This window comes from Carcharhinus amblyrhynchos, chromosome 12 (genome assembly GCF_965287045.1).
Source record: "Carcharhinus amblyrhynchos chromosome 12, sCarAmb.v2.hapA, whole genome shotgun sequence".
Lineage (NCBI taxonomy): Eukaryota > Metazoa > Chordata > Chondrichthyes > Carcharhiniformes > Carcharhinidae > Carcharhinus > Carcharhinus amblyrhynchos.
Window position 1 is genome coordinate 39,245,181 of NC_137335.1, and position 22,450 is coordinate 39,267,630.

The window sequence follows — 22,450 nt, forward strand, 5'->3', positions numbered from 1 at the left end:
AGAAAGACAAGGGGTGAGAGGTGGCAGTTATATGGCAGAGGTGGTGGCAACAGGGCCAGGATCTCAAATATACACCCCTTCCCAATGCCGAATCCTTTGATTAAGCCCCTGCCAGGTGCCCGCAATGACCTCTTATGGGTCTGCTTCTAGTGCTCCCTTGTATGGCAAATCCATTGCCCACTGCTGGCTTCATACCAGTGGTGGAGTGATAAACGGGCATTCATTTAAAGGCCTCAATTGGTGGCAGGGTGGATGGGAAGGCTGTCCAAGGGCTTCCCTACCATAGACAGGGAAGTTTGGGGGGTGGAACAAGGAGATTGAATGCTATCTGATTAAAGTTGATTCATTAGTGTCACAAGTACGTTTACATAAACACTACAATGAAGTTACTGTGAAAATCCCCTAGTCACCACACTCCTCTTTGAGTACACTGAGGGAGAATTTATCATGGCCAATGCACCTAACCAGCACATTATTTGAAGGAAACTGGAGCACCCAGAGGAAACCCACGCAAACACGGGGAGAACGTGCAGACTCTGCACAGACAGTGATCCGAGGCCAGAATTGAAGCCAGGTCCCTGGCGCTGTGAGGCAACAGCACTAACCACTGCGCAGCCCATCCACCAAATCCATTAAGATAGTTAGTGCAGGATTCCACCCAACGTTTCAGGTCAATGAGGATGTTTAATATTTGATGACAATAACAACTTCTTTCTATATCCTTTGAGAATGTACATGTAGATATCTCAGACAATTGTAAAGTTGGAGCAGAATTCAGGGACAGGGAGGAGCAAGACCCAGGAGACATTTGAAAACAAGGATCAGCATTTTAAAATCAAGACAATGCTTGACTACACAATGTAAGTCAGCAAGCATGGGGGTGAGAGGGGAAACAGCACTTACTGCAGGTTAAAATACAGGCAGCAGAGGTTTGGATAGCTAAAGTTTACAGAGGGTAGGATGTGGGAAACTAGACAGGAGTGCACTGGAATTGTCAAGTCTAAAGGTAACAAAGACGTGGATGAGAGTTTCAGCAGCAGATGAGTTGAGGCAATGCAAAGACGAGCAATGGAGGTGGAAAAAGGCAGCCTTAGAGATGCCATAAATGTGAGGTCAGTAGCTCATCTCAAGATCAATTGTGACAACAAAGTTGCAAACAGATTAGCTTAATCTCAAGACTGTTGCCAGGGAGACAGGTGGAGTTTGGAAGAATTATCTTCTGATCTACTAAACTAAGAATAAAAGCAAATTAGCATGAATGCTGGAATCTGAAACAAAAACAGAAATTGCTGGAAAATCTTAGCAAGTTTGACATTATATGTGGAGAGAGAATAGAGCTAAAGCTTCAAGGCTGAATAATCCATCTTAAAACCCCTCTGATAAAGGGTCATCCAGGCTCTATTTTCTCTCCACAGATGCTGTTAGACCTGCTGAGGTTTTCCAGCAGTTTCTGTTTTTGTTGCAGTAAGCTATGAAGCCTGAAAATTTAGTGACAGTGAAGGTGAGAGAAGTAATGGTGAGGTGGTGCTGACCGTCATCAGTGTTTGGTGTGAAAATTAATACCATGCCTTTGTTTAGCCGAAGGGCATTATCATCCTGAAACATGACCTCTTTTCACAGATGCTGCCTGACCTGCTGAGTACTTACAGCATTTCCTGTTTCAATTTGATTGCACTGACTTTTGGGTGATTTTACATTCAGGCTTGTGCTGGCTAGCTATCTGTGCAGAAACATGGGTGTAATTTCACTGTGTTCAGATGGATGCATTTTGGCAACATTTTGCCAATTGTGCCCTTAGGACAAACCCAAGTGTGTCAACATAGAATGTCAACTTCTTGTCTAAACCATACTTGATAATTCTGAAACTGAAATACTGAGTGATTTGCAATCCCACCACTATGATCCGTTAAACTAAGGGGTTTTTAATTATCAGGGGGTTTACACAATGATATAGTTTTAAACTCACTCCCAGGTGATTTGCTCTGAGCTGCACTCCACAAGCTTTCCACCTGCTGGGACAGGCTCGAAGTAAAAACAATGTTAAATACAGGGCAAACAGCCCAAGTGTGCATGGTCTGACTGTCTAATCTCACTGCTGTCGGGACTCGGAGAACAATCCCGGCAGGGTAAATGGGAACTTTCCCAGATAAGTATCACACATGTGACATCCTCAAGACTCCCAGATGAATCAAGCATTTAAGTTTCAGGCGGATAGTTCTGCTCCTCTCTCCACAGACGCTGTCTAATCTTTAGTCACTTTCAACATTTTCTAATTTCACTTCCAATTTCTTCTCCGATAAATCAGCAAATAATTGGCCGCAGACACGTTACTATTCATTATCAGAGACTATTAAAAAGCAAGCGCCGTAAAGACCGAAGATAAATAAAGGAAACATGTACATTACAAACAGCTTGAAGATGGGAGGTCAGGAAACTGATAGCATGTCATTGAGAGCTGAGCCAAGTTACTTCCCCTGTACCGAGCACTGGTTCCCTGTGTGTGTCCGTGTACCGAGCACTGGTTCCCTGTGTGTGTCCGTGTACCGAGCACTGGTTCCCTGTGTGTGTCCCTGCACCGAGCACTGGTTCCCTGTGTGTGTCCGTGTACCGAGCACTGGTTCCCTGTGTGTCCGTGTACCGAGCACTGGTTCCCTGTGTGTCCGCGTACCGAGCACTGGTTCCCTGTGTGTCCGCGTACCGAGCACTGGTTCCCTGTGTGTCCCTGCACCGAGCACTGGTTCCCTGTGTGTCCCTGCACCGAGCACTGGTTCCCTGTGTGTCCGTGTACCGAGCACTGGTTCCCTGTGTGTCCCTGCACCGAGCACTGGTTCCCTGTGTGTCCGTGTACCGAGCACTGGTTCCCCCTGTGTCCGTGTACCGAGCACTGGTTCCCTGTGTGTGTCCCTGCACCGAGCACTGGTTCCCTGTGTGTGTCCCTGCACCGAGCACTGGTTCCCTGTGTGTCCGTGTACCGAGCACTGGTTCCCTGTGTGTCCGTGTACCGAGCACTGGTTCCCTGTGTGTCCCTGCACCGAGCACTGGTTCCCTGTGTGTCCGTGTACCGAGCACTGGTTCTCTCTGTGTGTCCGTGTACCGAGCACTGGTTCCCTGTGTGTCCCTGCACCGAGCACTGGTTCCCTGTGTGTCCGTGTACCGAGCACTGGTTCCCTGTGTGTCCGTGTACCGAGCACTGGTTCCCTGTGTGTCCGTGTACCGAGCACTGGTTCCCTGTGTGTCCGTGTACCGAGCACTGGTTCTCTCTGTGTGTCCGTGTACCGAGCACTGGTTCCCTGTGTGTCCGTGTACCGAGCACTGGTTCCCTGTGTGTCCGTGTACCGAGCACTGGTTCTCTCTGTGTGTCCGTGTACCGAGCACTGGTTCCCTGTGTGTCCGTGTACCGAGCACTGGTTCCCTGTGTGTCCGTGTACCGAGCACTGGTTCTCTCTGTGTGTCCGTGTACCGAGCACTGGTTCCCTGTGTGTCCGTGTACCGAGGTTTCCGCTGAGCTGAATCGCACTGGAAGCTGCGAGTAAACCACAGCCCGAGGAATGATTGGGACCCTGGTTAAAGTCGAAATGCTGCGGCCATTAGGGAAAAGCTGCTGTTTAAAGTTTGGTTCCGAATCTGTGAACTTCCTCTGTGCAGTAGTTTCTATTTGGCAGGCCGGGAAACATGATATCCCTGTGACACTCGAGTGAGCTCATGAGAAAGTGGAAGCACTGAACCTTGAACTGACTCAGCCTTTTCATATGTATGCACAGAACTTGCCTTAAAATAAAGTTGTGATTAGTTCGCAATTGCTTCCCGTTGGAAGGAGGTCGGCTGCTGACATACGTAGAAATGTAAAAGCTTTTAATTGACTCCATTGCTGTTATTTTGCTTTGCCGGGGTTATAGTCTGGAGAGGGATGAAGGAAAAATCAGGAAGACTGCACTGCTGCAGTATGACTCCTGTTCTGAGGCTGTGATTGGGATAAAATGTAAGGAAGTTTACTCAGTAGCTGTGCCCTGGAATTATTGTCACTTCCTGTTATCCAGCACAAACTTTGTTTTTTATTCATTCCTGGGACATGGGCATGGCTGGTTGGCTGATGTTTATTGCCCATCCCTAATTGTCTTTGGCTAGGCTAATTCAGAGGGCATTTGAGAGTCAACCAGATTGCTATGGCTCTGGAGTCATATGTAGGCCAAATCCCTTAAGGACATCAGTCCTTCCCTAAAGGAGTTGAGTAAACCAGATAGGGATTTTCTGACAATTGACAGTGGTCTCATTGTCATTAGTAGATTCTTAATTCCAGATTTGTTTTTAAATTGAATTCAAATTCCACCATCAGCTGTGGTGGGATTTGAACCTTAGCTGAATTTTTGGGTTAATGGACTAATGATAATACCACTAGGCCATCACCTTGCTTAACATGTTATATAATTTGTAAAATGCCAGGGATCATATGAGCGTGGAATAAGCTAAGCTATTTGAATACATGTTTGAACATATGTACACATCAGGAATGGGAGTGATGTAATCACCCATCTGCTGTTGCTATGATGCCCAACCAACACATGTAAGATCTGTAAAGCACCAAGTGCAATGTTAATGTTGACTTTTCAGCCCATTTTATATGACTCTAAGCACAGCGAATACAACATGGTGGCAACAGTGGTGTCTCAGCAGCCCTACAGATAACAGGAAGCAAGTAGTGTCATAAGAACATAAGATCTAATCATATTGCTCTTGATGTGAGTAACAGAAAAATTAGAAGTGAGCTGGACACACTTACGCTCTTTGCCCCACCCAAACAGAGTAAAGGCAACAGGAGAATTAGCCAGTGAGACGAGTACAGTGATTGTGTATTTGGACATGGATTTTTACTTAAACACCAATAATTATCCCACTGACGGAGTCCCTCCTGTCTCATTTGTTGTTATAGCTCAGATGCAGCTGGCAGGTGCACAACTACAGAATGAATGCATCACGACTGCCGCCAGCACCGGGTACTGACTCATAAATAGCTACCTAAAATTATACACCAGATAGACATTGAAAGAGAGAAATCCCCTTTGATTCTGGCATTGGGCCGAATGGACAAGCAGTGACTGCAGAGCAATGTGTGTGCAGTGAATTGCACCCTGCACCATGCTAGCAAAGCCATGTACTGATTCTGCCTACATCTTTCTGACAAAAGAACATAAATATAGCTGTACTTGAATAGAGAATTCCAGTGACCTACCTTATGCATTAGTGAATGTCAAGCTGTGAGCCACTGTAAATATCTCCAGCTAGAAGAAATAATCTTCACAGTCATACAAATGGGAGGTTATATGAGATTATTATATTTTGAGACTTCCTTTAATTCAAGATAAAATGGGATAGAGCACAGAAACATGTCACCTGTTCCAAATCCTGGCCAACAAGTCTGGGTGGCTTGGTTACCAAGGTTTCAGGGATACAGAGTGAAACTCAGTGGGACCAACATGCAAACTACTCACACTTGAAATAAAGACAGTTGGGTAACTGTGGATAGACTTTCTATCTTATGCTTCTGCAAAGAAAAGGAGAAAAGTCTCTCAGAAGATAAAAGGCTGCAGCTAGTGTGGCCAGCAGGAAGGAGTGTGCTGCCTTTCTGAGAGCTACCAGGCAGAATGCGAGGAACAGAGCAGTCACTGGTCAAAAAAACCCCACATCCCTTAGCATTCTAAAGAGTTAGGATGATTTTCCCTGGTAAAGCTGTGAAGAGAAGTCAATCGAGTGAGTCTTACCACTTTGGAAATTCTCCAAACACCGAGTAAGTGCCTTTCGATGGTATCTCAATTTTACAACTTGGTGAAACAGAGAAATGTGAATCCATTAGAAGCCAGGAATGACTGGATTGTGTTCTTTAAAGATGAAAATCCTGCAGCGACTGTGCTGGGAAGAATATGTGATGAGGAGCGGGAGTAGGGTGGTTATCAGTCACAATACAATAATAAGTGTTACTATTTCTGTAGTTTAGAGTACTAGTTGCCTACTAAATAATGCTTAGTCAATTTTGCTTTTAGTTTGTTACAGTAAAAGTCTTAAAACTTTAAATTTGTCTTGGAAGTCCTTTAAGTTGGTCACTGGGAATTCAAATATCTTTTCGGATTCTATGGGAATCTTACAACCGACATAAGCAATTATATCCTTGCCCTGCTCTAAGGTCACAGATATCACTGCACTAGGTGGCAGACATCATTAAGGATATCCTTACTGAAATGCAGACGTCTTGCATATCATTCCTTGCTGATGTTCCGTGGGGGAGAGAACTGCCAGAACAGCAAGGGGAAGGAACAGTCTGAGAGAGGAAGCAGGAGCTGGGGAGGGAGAGCAATTAGAGTGAGAGAGGGTGTGGTGGCGGAGAGCTGTCAGCAGCAAAGAGAAAGAGCAGTCAGACTGGGGAGAGGGTTATCAGAACTGGGGAACTGGGGGGGAGGTGGCGAAGAGCTATTAGATCAGGAACAGAAAGTAATCTGATTGGGGAGGCAGTGCTTGGGGGGAGTGAGCTCAGAGTAGAGGGAGAGGGAGCTATCAGAGTAGAGAGAGAGAGAGAGATGAGTGTGAAGGAGGAGGGAGCTGTCAGCGGGAGTAATGAGACATGGTTTGGGATCCTCTGGACTAGTGCTGCTGTGTACATTCCTTTCCATCCTCCCTCTCTTTGCAGAGATTCCCTTCCATGCAGTATCTGCTTAATTTTTGTGTTGCAAACCCAGTGATACTGAGACAACAACTTCCATCATTCTTGCAGATTGTAGGTGTCAAATCCTCTGTCCAACCTGAGTGGATACACTAGTTCAAAAACAGACTTCCAAAAACAAGCTACAGTGCTTCCACAAACTCCAGCACAGCAGAAGTAAGTCTGAAGTACCTCACCTGAAGTTGGATGCCTGTCCTTTTAAATAGTGGGATTCCTTATGCAGCTGAATGCATGTTCAGCACAGGCCCTCCGTGAATCTGCATACTTGAAGTTTCACCAACATGTGTCAAATGAACTGAAAGGGCTGATTCATGTCAGAATCCAAACTCTTCTCACTCCGTTGGCAAATGCACAGCCCACTGCAAAAATGGGTGACAGTGCAGCTGGTGACATTATGCTTTCCAGGTTTCTGTAACACTGGTACAAAGCCCAATTTCATGGCCTCAGATTCCTGATTCCTTTGGTCTTAAATTAATCTCTGAGGTGGGTTTCTGTGAAGGCCAAGTACAGTTAGAGGTGCTCAGTATGAGACACTTAATCTTCTAAAAAATGTGTGGATTAAATAAAGTTAGGTTGCAGATCTGTCATTCGTTGGAATATTAAACAGCATATTAGTGTGGCACACAATTCCAGTTTAGACAATTATATAATTGTACAATCTATATAGATTGCCTCAGTCTTTGAATGATCAAACCATAGAATTTTGCTGCATAGAAGATTATTCGGTCAATTGTTCCTGTGCTGCTCTCTGAAACAGCTGTATAGATAGTCTAATTGTGCCTTTCCCTCTAAAATGTTTATTTTTCTATTATTTTCTGATGGTTTCACCTTCATCAGTGACTCCAGTAAGACATTGTGTGAGCAAAAACGACAGCATTAAAAGCAAAACTACTGATCTCTGTTTTTCTTTTGATGAATACTTGAAATTAAAATATTGTCAAAACCTCTCAGGTTTGTTACAGTCTTGCGACACATTCCTGGGTTATGTTTTAACTATTGTGCGTCTAAGTGTGGCAACTATTATTTGACAGAACATTCAGACAATATCAGACTGCGATAAATGGAGGATTTACTCTGGCAGTAGATCAAATGTCCAGTATGTCAAAACCAGTCAGAAAGATTGGTGCCTGACAATCACCATGTGAAGCCTTTGTTGCCAATAGACCAGCCTATTCAATAATAGCAAAAATGGCATCAGACAGATTAAATCTGACATAATATCACACCAAAGATCGTCAACAGTTTGACCGACAGGGTTTTCATAAAAATGCTTGCAGGTCAAAATCATACCCTTTGCAAGCTGTTGTTGGGAAATGTTGGTAGACTTAAACTATTTGTTTCAATCTCCTCCACTGGCAAAATAGTGTGGTAAGTGAAGTAAGGACTGAATATTGTGGATGTTTACAGAATTTGTATCTTTTGTAAATTAAAAAATCAGCTGGGCTTTAAACAGATAATCTCTGCAGATGTATCAATCATAACAATCTGGCCCATGTGTTATTTTGTCATTTTGACATGAAACATTTTGGTGTGAGTTATAGAGTCATAGCTTCATAGAGGTTCACAGCATGGAAACAGGCCTTTGGCCTAACTTGACCATGCCACCCTTTTTGTTTTAAACCCATAAGCTAGTCCCAATTGCTCGCATTTGGCCCATATCCGTCGATACCCACCTTACCATGTAACTGTCTAAATGCTTTTTAAAAGACAAAATTGTACCTGCCTCTGCTACTAACTCTGGCAGCTTGTTCCAGACACTCATCATCCTCTGTGTGAAAAATTGCCCCTCTGGATGCTTTTGTATCTTTCCCCTCTCACCTAAACATGTGCCCTCTAGTTTTAGACTCTCCCTTTCTTTGGGAAAAGATATTGACTATCTAGCTGATTTATGCCCCTCTATTTTGTAGACCTCTATAAGATCACCCCTCAGTCTTCTATGTTCCAGAGAAAAAAGTCCCAGTCTATCCAGCCTCTCCTTATAACTCAAACCATCAAATCCCAGTCGCATCCTAGTAAATCTCTTCTGCAGTCTTTCTAGTTTCTAGAAGGTAATAATAATATTCCAAATTACTATCTTCAGAGTTGATCCTAAACCAAGGATCTTCAAACATTGAAGCCCTTTAAACATTTGCCAATATGATTTAACAGACTTCAGGAACATTGAGACTGTTCACCGTTCTCTCACAGATATTCACATAAGGCATTGCCAAGTTTGTTTTTTTCAAGACGTTTAATCTGGACAGAAATCAAGAGGCAACTGATTTTTTATTTTTATTTAGTTTTTTCAGTCACAGGATGTGTATGAGATTTGCAAGTTCAACATTTTTTGTCAATCCTTTGTAGCCCTTAAGATACAACTTGCTCTTCTTTTCAGAAGGAAGAGTCACCTATATGGCTATGGACCTTGAATCGCTTTTAGGCCAGACTGTGTAATAATTGCAGATTTCTGTCTATTACAGTTAGAAGTAAACCAGATGGACTTTCACAACAATCTGGTAGTTTGTGGCCATCAGTACTAATATTAGCTTTTGTCTTACTCCAAATTGAACAAAGAAAATTACAGCAAGCAACAGGCCCTTTGCCCTCCAAGACAGTGCCAATAAACTTAAATTCCCCAAATTCCATGGTGGGATTTGAACTAATGCCTTCAGATTATTACTCAAAGGGTGGGATTTTGGCTGCACTTGCCCCAGTGCTGGAAAATCCCGCCCAAGGTTAATGGACTTTTTGGAGAAGGTAAAATTCCATTCTAAGACTCTGATCACCAATCCAGTAACATAACCACTATACTTACCACACCGTTGTATATTTTGTCTCTAAACTGAAAATATTAGAGTTTTTATAAGTATATAAAAAAGGAAGAGGCTGGCTAGGGTGAACGTTGGACCCTTAGAGGATGAGAAGGGGGACTTAGTGGTAGGGGATGGGGAAATGGCTGAGGTCTTGAATAACTTTTTTGTTTCGGTCTTCACGGAGGAGGACGTGAATAATTTGCCGGGTGTTAGAGATGGAACGGTGGTAGGACTCGAGGGTCTCGATGACATTACTGTTACTAGAGAGGTGGTGCTCGACAGACTGGAGGGGGCTGATTGTGGACAAGTCCCCAGGACCGGATGGAATGCATCCGAGGGTTCTGGAAGAAATGGCGGAGGTGATAGTGGATGCCTTGGTGGTTATTTTCCAGACGTCGCTGGATTCCGGGGAAGTGCCGGAAGATTGGAAAGCAGCTAATGTTACGCCGTTGTTTAAGAAGGGTGCCAGGCAAAAGGCAGGGAATTATAGGCCGGTTAGTTTAACGTCTGTTGTAGGTAAATGTTAGAAGCCGTCATCAAGGAGGAAATAGCGAGGCATCTTGAGGGGAATTGCTTCATAGAGCAGACGCAGCACAGTTTCGTTAAGGGGAAGTCGTGTCTGACAAATTTACTTGAGTTCTATGAGGATGTGTCTAGGGCAGTGGATAGAGGAGAGCCAGTGGATGTGGTCTTTCTTGATTTTCAGAAGGCGTTTGACAAGGTACCTCACAAGAGGTTATTGCAGAAGGTCAGGGGACATGGAGTTGGGGGTAGGGTGTTAGCGGGGATAGAGGACTGGTTGTCAAATAGGAGGCAGAGAGTGGGGGTCAATGGGTGCTATTCGGATTGGCAGTTAGTGACTAGTGGAGTGCCTCAGGGGTCGGTGCTGGGGCCTCAGCTATTTACCATTTATATAGATGATCTGGAGGAGGGAACCGAGTGTATGGTGTCGAAATTTGCTGATGACACCAAGATTGGTGGAAAGGCAAATTGTGCGGAGGGTGTGGAGAGTCTGCAGAAGGATCTAGATAGGCTGGGCGAATGGGCCAGGAACTGGCAAATGGAATTTAATGTTGGCAAGTGCGAGGTTGTCCACTTTGGTAGGAATAATGGTAGGAAGGATTATTACTTACGTGGAGAAAAACTGCAGCAGGCGGCGGTGCAGAGGGACCTCGGGGTCCTTGTGCATGAGTCGCAAAAACCCAGCTTGCAGGTGCAGCAGGTGGTCAGGAAGGCGAATGGGATGCTGGCCTTCATAGCGAGGGGGATTGAATATAAAAGTAAGGAGGTCTTGCTGCGGCTGTATAGGGCATTGGTGAGGCCGCAGCTGGAGTAGTGTGTGCAGTTTTGGGCGCCGTACTTACGCAAGGATATTTTGGCCTTGGAGGGAGTGCAGAGGAGGTTTACTAGGCTGATGCCGGAGCTGAGGGGGTTGAGCTATGAGGAGAGGCTGAATAAACTAGGCTTGTACTCATTAGAGTTTAGAAGAATGAGGGGAGATCTCATTGAGACATATAAGATGATGAATGGGATGGATAGGATAGAGGTGGAGAGACTCTTCCCGCTCAGAAAGGACAGTAGGACTAGGGGGCACAGCCTCAAGATAAAGGGGGGAGCGGTTTAGAACGGAGTTGAGGAAGAACTTCTTCACTCAAAGGGTGGTGAATCTCTGGAATTCTCTGCCTGTTGAAGTGGTGGAGGCTACCTCGCTAAATATTTTTAAGAAGAGGGTTGATGGGTTTTTGATAAGAGAGGGGATTAAGGGTTATGGGGAGAGGGCGGGAATGTGGAACTGAGCCACGACAGATCAGCCATGATCTTATTGAATGGCGGGGCAGGCTCGAAGGGCCAGATGGCCTACTCCTGCTCCTATTTCTTATGGCTCATCATCAAACTTGAAACTCATTTTGTACAATAAAAGCAGAGTTTCCTGAAATTCAAATAAATCATTGGCTTATCCATTGTGAATATTTAGGACCACTGGGCAGAACTCTCCCAGCCTTCTCCTGGTGGATTTGATGGGGAGTGCAGAGAATCTGTCGAGAGCCAAAATGTTGGAAACCTGCCAGCATAAAATTACGTTGCAATTGTCCCAAGGCAGGTTAATGATGTGACAGGCATCCCCCTGGCAGGTGGGATTAATGCCATTTGCATTCATTCGCATCTCATGAATGCTCATTAAAACAACTGCCCAACAGTGTCCTATTATGCAGTTTTCAGGAAAACAGAAGTAGTTTTGAGGGATTTATTTTGTATTGTTGAATATCAGAAATAAGGTGTATGTTGGGTTAAAATAGTGGATTGGTATGACAAGAATAAAACTTGAGTTAGATTCATGCTTGGCAAAGGTATCTGTGTAGGAATATGGTCTGTTGAAACTGTGCTTCTATTGTGCTTAGAGAGGGTTACAGTGTGAAAATTAAAATCATTGCCTAGCAACCAGGGGCACTTTTAGAGTAGGAAGGCTTTTTGATTGTGTTTACAGCTGAATTCATAGCAATTGGTTATTGAAGGCTTGTGGTTATTCTCAGCTTGACTAGAAGAAAACACAAACCATGGAATAATGGTTAAGAAAACGAGAGCAGGAAATTTAAAGAACAGATAGTTGAGCAAACTAGTGAAATGAAACAAAATTTCCAAGAAGTCTGAAGTTAAGGGAACGGAAGTAACTGGGAACTGGAGTAGTCACAAGTCACAAAGAGCTGATGAACTTGGCTGCAAACAAACCACATATCTGAAGCAATTGTAAGATTTGCTGACCTTATTTCAGTATTTAAAGCAATAGTATTCAGTTGGGCACTGAGTGCTTACATCTGTGCAGAATTTTGGATTCATGTTGCAAATCAAGATGAAGGAAGCCAGAAGGGAGATGTGGAAAACCTGGTGATGAATTCCTTGTTAAAATTGGAGTGGAGCCTTTGTCTGAAATGTTAATTGGAAAATCTGCAGTTGATTCTTAATGAACACAGCTGATGGAAAGCATTGTTTGAAAGAAGATTTTAATAGTGTGACTTTTTGAGAGTGGAGTTTGGAGACATGTGACAATTATCTGGGGGGAATTTGAGGGGAAACCACTGGAAGATTGGATGAGTGACATTGGCCATTTGATTTCAGATTGCATTGTCATCTTTAAAAATGATATACCTCTGTGAAGCTAAGAGGGGAGTAAAGGAATATTGTATTATAATCAAACTTTTAATAATATTTCATCTTGTTAAAACTGAATAGCAGTCCTGTGACTCTGTTGCTCCATGTTTTCTACAAGAAATTGAAAAGTTATGGTCTTTCGAGCCTGCTTTATATTCTGGGATCTTCCCATTCAGTTATAACATCAACTGGGATCAAAACATTGTCCAATATTGTGTCACACCAGTGGAAAACTGCGTTAGCATCAAACCTGATTACTGAAGAGTGGCGTGCACAAGGTGATGCTCAGCTGGCTAGAGATTCCAAGGTGAATGTAACAAAGCCTTTCTGCCTTGGTGCTGCGCTGCTCCTAACGTGCTGTTCGTGTCTCTGCTGGATTGACCGTCTCTCCATTTCCTTGCCGAGCTGGTCTTCATGGTCAACTCTGTGCTATTGAACCCTTGATTCTCCTGTGTCACCGTCTCGGTTCAGTATTATGCCTTGGGAATAGGGATCTCCTTCCCCGCAGTGCCACACACACCAGTATCTATCTGAACAACACTGCTGTGAGACTCATGCAACCACTGCAACTAAGGACCAAAATCATCTGGGAGATGAGGGAGGCTGGGTTGTGTGTGTGTGTGTGTGTGTGTGTGTGTGTGTGTGTGTGTGTGTGTGTGTGTGTGTGTGTGTGTGTGTGTGTGTGTGTGTGTGTGTGTGTCAGTTGGTGGCCTGACAAAAACATGGGGGGATATTGTGGACAGAAGGCTGAATCTATACAAGTCAGGTGGGGGTAGCATGAGGGGGGGTCACAATGGCATGACAAGGGACAAAGGAGGTAGCTGAAAAATGCCTCTGTCCACTATTTTTAATGGACTGAGTAATGCATCTGTATCAGATTTCTATGTACAAAGTTGTTAACTCATTTATTTTAACTGAATTAATGGCGTTGTTAAAATAGCAGACTCAGTTACTTGATTAAGGAGTATTAACCAGTGTACTAAAAATAGTGGTCAAAGGATTATCAAGTCTTGACGTTTAAGGGTTGGTAGGAAACCTCCAGAGAAACAGTATAATTCTTCTCCCTGCTGATGTACAATAAGAAGGGCACACAGTGCCTTTAATTGTATGTTATATCACCGAGAAAAAAGGATGTATCTCTAAGGAACTGAAATTATAAGTGCACTCACCATTTTTACAGCTTCATAATGTCACTGAGATGATCCCAGATTGGTTAAGTTGAGGGGAATTAAGGTTATGGAGGACTTTGTTAAGCTCTTAAGAGTTTTTTATTGAAATGAGATGCCAGACAAGGTACAAATGGATGTATTATGCAGACTGTCGACTCTTAATGCTTTTTTCTCACTTTCATTATTATTGGAAGAACTATTATCCTGGGTACCAAGGCACCTCAGTGCTATTGAATTTTCCAACACCCTATGCCAAAATCCACATTCTTTTCTGAAATGTTCGCTTGTGCTCTCTGCTGCAGTCCTTGAAAGATGATAGATTTCAGAATCAGTGTCATTTTAAAATGCTACACGCTGCAATAGGCATTACTTTCAGAATTCAGTACAAAGGTTTCAGTCATGAAGCTCCTTATGGGGTTCATCCCATCTCGCCCATGTTTCTCTGTCAAGGAATCCACATTTTCGTTCCAACTCTTGAACTTTCCTTTAGCCTTAACTTTGATTATTATTTTTCGCTTTGCTCAGGTGCTGTTACTCTGTCTCTCTTACATCACCAATCCCCCTCAAAAAAATGTACTGTCAGACCTTCCATCCCCATTAACTTTTCCATCTCCACCCTCCTCCATATCTCAGCTCCAGGTTTATTGCTTTCAAAACTCCCTGTTTGAACCCCTCCATTATGACCAAAGTCATAAGTATCTTCCACTGTGATTGTAATGGAGATGTTTAATGCTCTACTTGCTCTCATTTTCCTGTTTGCAATCTTTAAAACATGCACTATCATCCCTCAATCACTGTGAAGCTTTGCAGAGCTGCCTATGAATGATTCTACCCTCACTTTTATAACGTTATAATACATCTCCAACAATAACATCCCTTTCCTTCCCCAAAGTGTCAACACCCACAATTCAAGATTCAAATCTTTGTCGTACTTTTCTTTCCAATATATATGTTGGCCCCTTGCTGGTATAATGCTGCTGGCATAAGGTGAGCTTCTATTTGTGAACTGGGTATACTCAGTTCAATTTTCTCTGGCTACTTAATGTTAAAAGCATTGAATGCATTCACTTCCCTATTCAATGGGCATCCATTCAATGCCCTAACTTGAGGAAAGTTTTCATTTTATTACTGAAAGATCAAGAAGTATATTTGATATCTAATTTTACATTTGTGATTTTCATCCTCACCAAGTTGAGAGTTATCCTGACAGAATTGACATCCCTGAAACTTCAAGTGATTTGCAGATAACACACTCTATTAATTATGTTTAATTATAAGCTGGTACTGGACATTAACTGTGGATTTTCCTGTCCTTCTACAAAAGGGGCACAGGCTAAAACTGTGATTGTTGTGTTTGGAGGTGCATGCTTGTAATGTGTAACTCTGTAAATAAATGTGTTCAAAAGTTTGAAGATGGGGTCCAATTTTATCCTTAACCCATTGGACTAAAACACCCTTGTAATGACTTCGATGAGACCCATGAAGTTATCCTCTTGGAATATGTGCTCCCTTATTAAGATCATAATTGCCAGTGAGCTCATTCTCCAAGAGGCCAATCTCATGTGCCTCACTGAAGACATTACAATCCTCAGCCATGATAAATTTAGTATGCCATCGACTAAGTGCCCTCCCCACTTATTATTTGTTTTTATTTTAACTTCCTTTAACCTCTTGTGCCAACTATTTTTCACATTTGTGCATCCTGGTATTCCATTGCCAATTGGAAGAACTTGAATTGGCTTGGTGCAGATGTGGTTCCTGAACACATTTTTCAAGAATATGATAACCATTAAAATTCAGCGTGTTAGGTGAAAAATTAACTTTGCATCTGCCTTTCTACAAGTCCTCGAACATTTAAATAAGTCCAAAGTTATGCAGGTTAGGTAGATTGGCCATGCTGATTTGCCCCTTAGTGTCCCAAGAAGTGCAAGTTAGGGGGATAAGTGGAGTAAATGCATGGGGTTACGGGGATAGGGCCTGGCTAAGATGCTCTGCTGGAGAGTTGGCGTAGACTCGATGGGCCGAATGGCCTCCACCTGCTCTGTAGGGATTCTATGATTGCTCCCAGCACGTCTCTTGCCACATTCTGACGCCAGCATGTAACGGACTACTAACCATCGCACTATCTACCTGCACAATAACAGCCAATCCAGCAAGCTGTTTGTCTCAAATAGCCTCCTTAAATGTGGAGGCCCAAGTGGACTGAACCCAATTTAGTAATCAGAAATCTTTGTAGCTGCCTACCTATTCCCGTAAGGCTGGTTCTGCACTGCATCATCATGGACTCCTGTTGCCTGAGCTGCTTTCTAAAACTCCCTTCAGTATCTACATTATTCCTGACTTTACTATCAAATGGCATTGACAAATAAAATCATACCTTTATGATATCTGTGTGACCAGTACATTGCAGCCTGACTCCAGCCAGTGATACCTCTGTAGTCAGCCACAACCCTCGATTATGGGCAAGTTTGCTCTTTATACAATGACAGCAATATTTTTCCAGACTATCATGTACTATCATGAAAAAGTAATAATTCTCGCAAAGACCTTACTTGCACCTCATTCATTGTGACTCAGTAAGAGTCACCTTCTTTAGCTACCTTGTACCTTTGGAGTGCACATGGTCTCCTGATTTGTGATGTGGGATTTTGAAGAGATCAGTAGTGGGATGCTTCATGGAATCTCTACAATGTGGAAAGAAATCATTTGGCCCATGATCCTGCACCTACAACAATCCCACCCAGGTCCTATTCCCACATATTTACCCTGCTAATCCCGTGACACTAAGGGGAAATTCAGCATGGCCAATCAATCTAGCCCACACATCTTTGGACTGTGGGAGAAAACCGAAGCACCCGAAGAAAACAAATGCAGATATGGGGGAGAACGTGTGAATTCCACACCGGTATTTGAGGCTGGAATTGAACCCAGGTCCTGATGCTGTGAGGCAGCAGTGCTAAGTACTGTGCCGCCTCTGTGGTCTAACTCGCTGCACTTAAAATCTCTAATCTCACTGTCTTTAGATTGTGCGCCACCTGCAGTGGGCTGAGCAGTTTATCACTTCAACTGTGGGATGGTAAGAGGTATCTGATCTCTGAGTCATGCAGCAGTTCACCTGTAGTCATGAGCAGGAATGTACCCATGGGTGCCTTGGATGGACCACAACCCATTCAATTTGCAACCGCAAAATAATAATTGCTCCTATTCCACAAATACCCACAAATGAGAATTCCAGTTCATGCTCTTAATATATAAATATGTAATATCAATTACCTAGGAGAATGGAAGTTTCTCTTTGACACTCCATTGCATTGAGCTAGTTGCTATGATAAAGAAACTAATGACAAAATGAGACTGGTACATTAAGCAGCACAATCCCTAGTTGTGGAGGTAGGAAGAGAAGCTATTGCTGGAGATGAACTGTGATTGTATTTTGAACAGTGAGGGTAGAATCATGGGAGAGCTATCTAATTTTGAGATTGTCTAGCTCTGCCTGAAGGTGCTGTGTAGAACTCCACATCAAATCCTTTATCATCTAAGATATGTGGGTGAGAATCATAGATTCATAGAATCCCTACAGTGCAGAAGGAGGCTGTTCAGCCCCTTAAGCCTGCACTGATAACAATCCCACCCAAGCCTTATCCTCTTAACCTCATGTAATTACCCTGCATTCCCCTGATACTAAGGGACAATTAAGCATGGCCAACCAATCTAACCCACACATCTTTGGACCATGTTAGACTACAAAATGAGTGCAATCTGGTTTGGAGGCTGGATAAAAATGAAGTTAGGTAATTAAATACAAATATATCAACATGCACTGGCCAACTGCATTCTCACAAAATGTGCTATTAGTTCACTTTTGTAAAGTATTTTTAACCACAGACTGCTGAACCCAGAATTCTCCCTAACTGCTGAATTTGCAATACAGCATTGGAGAAGTGTTGATGGTGTAAGTCATTTTCACTTGCAAATAATGTCTGCATTTTGTATATCATTTTAAAATAATATATTAGAATAGTTTTATGACTATTATAGCTATTTTAGTGCAAGTAAGACTGAGATGGTGGACCTTTGTGCGATAGTTTGAAATCAATGCATCGGGCAGAACATTATGCCCTCCTTTTGGTGGTGGGAGCCATTTAATCATTAAGTGAGGGAGGCTGACCACCTCTCTGTCTCTATCCTGACTTAAGTCCGGGACAGGGAAGAACAGGAATGGCCTTCCTACTTTCCTGCCAACTGACACTCTTAAAGTGGCAATTCTCAAGGGCAATTAGAGATGAGCAATAAATGCTGGCCTAGCCAGCAAGGCCCACATTCCATGAAAGATCATAAAGACAATTAAATCCCACTTAAGGGTATCTTTCCACTGCAGTTGTTGTTGAGCAACCAGAAGGCAGAGGGCTCATGACAAGCATACCCTGGTGTGTTTGTCTGCTGGGCCCTGGAGTAATCCATCATTCAAAGGCTGAGAGTCAACAACCCCACTTTCCTGCAACCCCTCTCCTACTCACTCGATCTGATTCCCTCCTCTATCTAGGCTTTGGGTGCGTGTTTACCGGCTGCAGCAGCACCCTCCCTCAGTGATGTAGCTGAGTGCAGATTAGCTGCCAGCCTTTATTTGGGCTTCTCTTCTTGGTGGGTGGGACTCCCAAACCCTGGCTCCTTGATCCCAGAGGAAGGACCGCCACTGCTCTGTCCGGTGCCTGAGTGGCACAGTATGTGACCTGTCTTGCCAAAAAAAGTGACATGAGTCTCTTGCCATCTCTGCAGCTGATGGCCAAGGTCCCAGTGCTCTCCACCAGATTCTGTCCATCAAACCAGCAACCTGTTTTGCATCTCTCCTGATTGATGACTGTAGGCTTTACCACAAAGTATTGAAATTATTAATACAGTAGGCTGTGCAATGGCAGGTAAGGAACTTAAGTCAACTATAGAACAGCATTTTTTTTAGGAAATTATTCAATGGGCAATTCCTTGATCAAGAGCAAGATGTCTAAAAATCAGAGACAGCATTTCCCTCCTCCTCAGTCATTGTCAAAGCATCCTGCACCAAGGTTATGGCACCATTTTCTGTACCTGGTTTTGAGAGTGAGATAACTTAATTATAACAATTAGGCAAGCATCTAAGGAAATTGTCAGTGACCCACCCAAACCCAGGCCCATATGGTTTGAAGCTGATAATGAGCCAGTTAATGTGCTATGTCCAGACCTAATGGATACCAGATATGGATGGCAAGAAGCTGTAATTGGCCACGTTTTTGAATGATAACTTTTCGCACCATAGATGAGTAGCTCTATTATTTCAAAATTAATAATGAGGGCAAAGTATTAACAATCCTCATGATTCAGAACAAAAGAAAAAGTGAAGTTACAGTGAACAATGCTTTAAATGTTAACTTTCAAGGAATAGAACTTTAAAAGCTATTTCAGGTATAAAAAATGAGAACAAAGGTATCTAAGTGCTACAATGGTCCACTTTTAAATAACAGTGTCATCGACTGTCATCTCAGAGCAATGAGGGCTACTTATGAGGTTCAGCATTTCTCCTAATTACAGCAGCACACTGGCACAGTGGTTAGCACTGCTGCCTCAGAACACCAGGGATCCGGTTCGATCCCCAGCTTGGGTCACTGTCTGTGCGGAGTCTGCATATTCTCCTCATGTCTGCACGGGTTTCCTCTGGGTGCTCCTATTTCCTTCCACAGTCCGAAAGATGCGCTATTTAGGTGCATTGGCCATATTAAATTCTCCTTCAGTATCTGAACAGGTGCCAGTGATTAGGGAATTTTCACAGTAGCTTCACTGCAGTGTTAATGTAAGTTTACTTGTGACACAAATAAAAAAGCTTTAACTTTAAAGTGCAGGTGTTGTCTCACTTTACTATACAGGAAAAACTGATAAGATTTTGAATATAGTTTTTACCACTGGAAAAATACCAACATGTGCAGGTTACCTTGAAAAATAGTCTACATTTTTCAAACAGTATTAAAATAGCTTCACCCACTACCCTGGTTATAAGGAAATAATAATGGTGACCGGAATTCTCATCCCCAGCTGGGATTATCCAGTCCGCTGCAGTGAATGAAGTTTTGGCTGAGTGCCAAATTCTCCGTCCTTGCAGGCAGTGGTGATGGGGTGATTGGAGAACCCCACCCAGGATCTTCAGTTATGGTTGCTGTAGAATTAAACAACTGAAATGTGAATTCTTGCATATACTTCACTCTATTGCCATTACACACAAAACAAATCAATGCTGCACTTAAGAGGATGGGATTTACTGGCTACACTCGCCCCAAGACCGGAAAATCCCTCCCAAGGTCAATGGACCTTTGCATTGTCCTGCACTGCCCACTACGATTCCTGTAGCGGCCAGGATGGGAAAATTCTTGAAATATCTATTTTTGTATCCTGGGAAAATCTTTGCTTCACCATTTGACTTGTCTGCGAACAAACTAGTTTATGTGAAATGAGAACCAGAAATAATAGCTGGTTTCTATTGCGCTAATATCACACATTTTTACTAAAGTTGTTTAATAAACATTTCATTTTTTATTCATGCTAACTGAATGAAGGAGGTCTACGCCAGAGGCATCATCTCAGAACTGAGGCTTCAAACATTTAAAAACCGTGCGTCTCATTGTAATAACATTGGAATGTGAGCAAAGTGGTCTGTAAAATTGACCCAGAAAATTACAGTTGTACCTTGCAATCTCCTGGATGCATCATAAAGAGACTGCAGCAAGGCATCAGGTGCAGGTGTGCAAAGTAGACTTGTGCTTTTCTGAGTCAAGTATACTTCATCAGCAATATTAAATAACATAAGCTCAGCTCTTACAACTGACTAATCCCCCGTGGAGAAATCATTACTTTCATTATTCATTTCTCTGTCCATTTTAATTGCTGTGATCTTTTATTAGCCTTCTCCTTTTCTTCTATCTAAAACATTTTGTGTTCATTGATTTATATCGATCCAGCTTGCTGGGATATATTTTACATATTGGACTCTATTTTCCCCACCCCAAGTCGGATAGAACAATAAGGAGAATATGGGGAAATCAGACTGAGAAGTCTCATGTTGAAATTGTAGAAAGAGGAACAGGCCATTCACTCCTCCAGTGTGTTCTGCCATTTCATTAGACTGTGGCTGACTTGTATCTCAGCCCTAGCTTTTCTCTATATCCAGTAATGCTAGCAGTTAATGAAAATCTTTCCATCTCAGTCCACTGGGTTTCCACTGACCCAGAATCCACAGCTTTTCGGATGGGCAAACTGATAACAGTTTATTAACTAAGTGCTTCCTGATTTTACTCTTGATTGGTGTAGTTGCCATTTTAAAAATTTTAGATTGTATTGCCTTGGATGGAATTTTACACTGAGTAGTGGTCTCCACCTCCTCCACCACCTCTCACCCTCCCTCAAGCCCTACCCCCAGACAAATCTCCCCTGATTGGAAAGCCCAAGGTAAGCCTGCTTCAGCTTAGCTGCATTACCTCACAGCAAGTTTCCCGGCCATCAGGCCATTGATTGATTCAAGGTGAGACTTCCACTCCTAGCTGCCAAGAACTCCTACATTCATTCAAATGGCTGGCAGCTCTCGTGTCCCAGCGGAGGTAGCCAGAGGGAGGATGATGGAGGGAAGTGTGGCTGCTGGACTACCGCAGTGAGTACCATCAGCAATGGTGGGAGCAGGCCCCAGTATCATTTGGTGAACTTGTACTGTTTTGTTCCAAGGCCAGAGTGTTGTCGTGTGGTGCCAAAAATGGAAGATGAGACCAAGTGCAACTGAAGGATCACTTTCTCTTCTTTGTTACCCAACTGCTATTGGGTAAATACCAATATTCTATTCATCTTTTTGATTATATTATCTAAATGTGCACTCAAATGTGCACCAGGTATGTGAATACGGGCACCAACACAAGTTCCCTCACAGCTTCTAGTCTGTAGCTTTAATGAAGTCAATGGCAGAAACCAATGTGCATTGTTAGGAAATTGAGATAGTTTAAGTAATTTGTATTTGTTAAATTAAGGTGTAGCTTTAATTAAGTTTAATTTTGTGCTTCTATATTTGTGTGCTAAAAAAGGGTTAAAACTTCAGTTTTAGCTTCATATTAACAAAAATGATGCCTGCAGGTATGTAGGTCTGATTAGATGTCTGCTTTCTGATGAAGTTTTACAACATTAAGGCAAATACAGGATTTCAAAAAAAACTAAGCTGCTACTTAGCAACCAGGGGCCCCCATTTGGAAAGTAGAAGCAGTTTGTGCATGTTGAAAGAAAGTTACCCAGGAATAAGCAGCCTTTGTGGAAACTGCTTGAGCAGGCAAGACAATGCACAGGGACAGAAAGCCAGTTCTATCTGAAAAACAAAAAATCCCAGAAACCAGGGAATGGGACAGGAGAGAATTTCAGGAAGACTGTGAAGTCAAAGGAATGAAGAACAGGAATTTGAACAAGGTCCTGTTCACTGAAATTAAAGTAAGGAGCAGAAAGAGACTCTCAATTAAAAACAGGCCTGGGGACGTCAGCTTGTGAGAAGCCAGATATTTAAAGTTTATTTATTATGTGACACAAGTAGGCTTATATTAACATTGCAATGAAGTTACTGTGAAAATCCCCTAATTGCCACA

At 42.9% G+C, this 22,450-nt stretch overlaps 1 protein-coding gene across 3 annotated transcripts in view; it reads right to left on the reverse strand.

Moving 5' to 3' along the window:
• The window catches only part of LOC145350924 (serine/threonine-protein kinase VRK1-like), a 103,018-nt gene extending 99,339 nt beyond the window's left edge, over positions 1 to 3,679 (reverse strand). The window contains exon 1 of one of the 3 annotated variants that reach the window (XM_080200396.1): positions 3,491 to 3,679. The gene's annotated coding sequence lies outside the window, so the exon portion shown is untranslated. Of the gene's footprint in view, positions 1 to 2,400; positions 2,523 to 3,062; positions 3,084 to 3,490 lie in introns of those variants that run through there. The other 2 variants (XM_080200397.1, XM_080200395.1) reach the window with 2 other exon arrangements.
• Positions 3,680 to 22,450: the final 18,771 nt, after the last annotated feature.